General features: G+C 41.8%; 1 long non-coding RNA gene across 1 annotated transcript; it reads right to left on the bottom strand.

The window, feature by feature from the left end:
* Positions 1–328: 328 nt before the first annotated feature.
* LOC147717799 (uncharacterized) lies at positions 329–2,273 on the bottom strand. The gene is made up of 2 exons (XR_015296097.1): positions 2,194–2,273; positions 329–1,772 (listed from the first exon to the last, which is right to left on the bottom strand). It is a non-coding gene; the product is annotated as an uncharacterized LOC147717799 (long non-coding RNA).
* Between the last annotated feature and the right edge of the window lie 645 nt (positions 2,274–2,918).

Genomic DNA, 2,918 nt, shown 5'->3' with positions numbered 1-2,918 from the left:
AATGCCCAAATATGTAAATTTCTCTGTAACTGTAAAGAGCGGGAGGAGGCAGAAATAAGATTAACACAAGGGATGGTAGGGTATTACTTTAACCCCACCGCAGCGGCGACAGCCTCATTTTTAGAAATGCCAATGCTTCCATTATTTTCTTTTAGTCCTTTTTCATTTCATTCTTAAATCCTTATATTATACGCTGCGCGGTCGTTTTGCTTATGGTCAACTTTCTTAAACTCCTCATCATGCAAGGTCATTGCCAATTTCCCAAGTTTTCTCATGTAATGGCGGGCCATCCGAACCTCTCAACCAAAAACACGTAATGATGCATAGGTCCATTCAAGCAGTTAGTTTATTTATCCAATGCATTTCGGACCCTTTCTGGGTCCTTCGTCAGGGAACATACTGTAAGTGACAATAAAACATTTATTAGCAACCCACACTTTAAACCATGAACTCAAGTATTTTTATAAACAAAACTACATTCTCATTGTCTACAACGTGTTTAGCCATACGTGTTATTTAAAAGCGTCCTGCATATTGCACTTTCTCACGTACCCTATTTCTGTCGAATCCGTCTACTTAACATCACTCCCTTCATTTGTTTGCAAAATGAAAAATGGGTTTCTTCGCTCTCACTGCGGATCTCATAATATCCTCTCTACTTTTATTCCATGCTAATTCTCCACACCCCCTTCCGCCCTCGGGCTTCCTTGCCTCTATGAGCAAAACCTTCGATTTCCCCACCCTCTGCCATCTATTCTAGTTCGCTCCCACTTTTCAACCACCCCCTTCCCGATCTCTCCAAGCTGCACATTAACCATACCTGCTTGGCTGTCAACATCCTCCCGTCCTCGGTGGAAACGGAAGCTCTCCCCACCCAGTTACACTCCATCATTAATAAGCTACATACTCCCGCCTTCATACTGAGACCCGCCCCTTTACTCAAACCCACAATACACACCCAAGTGAACTGACGGTCGTGGAGCGACTACCTTTCCCATAATTCCTATGGTGACATGATCTAACAGCAATATAACAATCGTAGTACTATGACATAAACACGCCTCTGCAGCTGAAAAAATTGTCTTCCATACACAGTGAACAAATAATAAAAGTGTCCACGGTAAAATGATCAAATATCCATGGTTGTGTGTTTATTTTCACTTTTTCCTGACTCATGCGAAACAAACTTGCTAGGTGAACCATGATGTTACGCCTTGTATGAAGAGCTCGATATTTTCTCCATATTCTTGTAAATAAAGCACACTTATCCGTTGGGTGCTAACCCTTTTAGGGCTAAATTCGACAGTATCATATGGGAAAACGGGTTGCACACCGTATTTGAAACCATGTTTAATGTAACTTTTTCCAACCATTATTCTTGTGAATGGCGTGCTCGCTGATTCGTGCCAAGCCCACACTGCACGTGTACAACATAAACACAAGGGATGGTAGGGTATTACTTTAACCCCACCGCAGCGGCGACAGCCTCATTTTTAGAAATGCCAATGCTTCCATTATTTTCTTTTAGTCCTTTTTCATTTCATTCTTAAATCCTTATATTATACGCTGCGCGGTCGTTTTGCTTATGGTCAACTTTCTTAAACTCCTCATCATGCAAGGTCATTGCCAATTTCCCAAGTTTTCTCATGTAATGGCGGGCCATCCGAACCTCTCAACCAAAAACACGTAATGATGCATAGGTCCATTCAAGCAGTTAGTTTATTTATCCAATGCATTTCGGACCCTTTCTGGGTCCTTCGTCAGGGAACATACTGTAAGTGACAATAAAACATTTATTAGCAACCCACACTTTAAACCATGAACTCAAGTATTTTTATAAACAAAACTACATTCTCATTGTCTACAACGTGTTTAGCCATACGTGTTATTTAAAAGCGTCCTGCATATTGCACTTTCTCACGTACCCTATTTCTGTCGAATCCGTCTACTTAACATCACTCCCTTCATTTGTTTGCAAAATGAAAAATGGGTTTCTTCGCTCTCACTGCGGATCTCATAATATCCTCTCTACTTTTATTCCATGCTAATTCTCCACACCCCCTTCCGCCCTCGGGCTTCCTTGCCTCTATGAGCAAAACCTTCGATTTCCCCACCCTCTGCCATCTATTCTAGTTCGCTCCCACTTTTCAACCACCCCCTTCCCGATCTCTCCAAGCTGCACATTAACCATACCTGCTTGGCTGTCAACATCCTCCCGTCCTCGGTGGAAACGGAAGCTCTCCCCACCCAGTTACACTCCATCATTAATAAGCTACATACTCCCGCCTTCATACTGAGACCCGCCCCTTTACTCAAACCCACAATACACACCCAAGTGAACTGACGCTCGTGGAGCGACTACCTTTCCCATAATTCCTATGGTGACATGATCTAACAGCAATATAACAATCGTAGTACTATGACATAAACACGCCTCTGCAGCTGAAAAAATTGTCTTCCATACACAGTGAACAAATAATAAAAGTGTCCACGGTAAAATGATCAAATATCCATGGTTGTGTGTTTATTTTCACTTTTTCCTGACTCATGCGAAACAAACTTGCTAGGTGAACCATGATGTTACGCCTTGTATGAAGAGCTCGATATTTTCTCCATATTCTTGTAAATAAAGCACACTTATCCGTTGGGTGCTAACCCTTTTAGGGCTAAATTTGACAGTATCATATGGGAAAACGGGTTGCACACCGTATTTGAAACCATGTTTAATGTAACTTTTTCCAACCATTATTCTTGTGAATGGCGTGCTCGCTGATTCGTGCCAAGCCCACGTGTACAACATAAACACAAGGGATGGTTTTCCCATATCATACAAGGCGTAACATCATGGTTCACCTAGCAAGTTTGTTTCGCATGAGTCAGGAAAAAGTGAAAATAAACACACAACCATGGATATTTGA

The sequence above is a fragment of the Lissotriton vulgaris genome, chromosome 5 (genome assembly GCF_964263255.1).
Source record: "Lissotriton vulgaris chromosome 5, aLisVul1.2, whole genome shotgun sequence".
Taxonomy (NCBI): Eukaryota; Metazoa; Chordata; class Amphibia; order Caudata; family Salamandridae; genus Lissotriton; species Lissotriton vulgaris.
The sequence above is the reverse complement of the archived record's forward strand: the minus strand, read 5'-3'. Positions and strand labels throughout refer to the sequence as shown.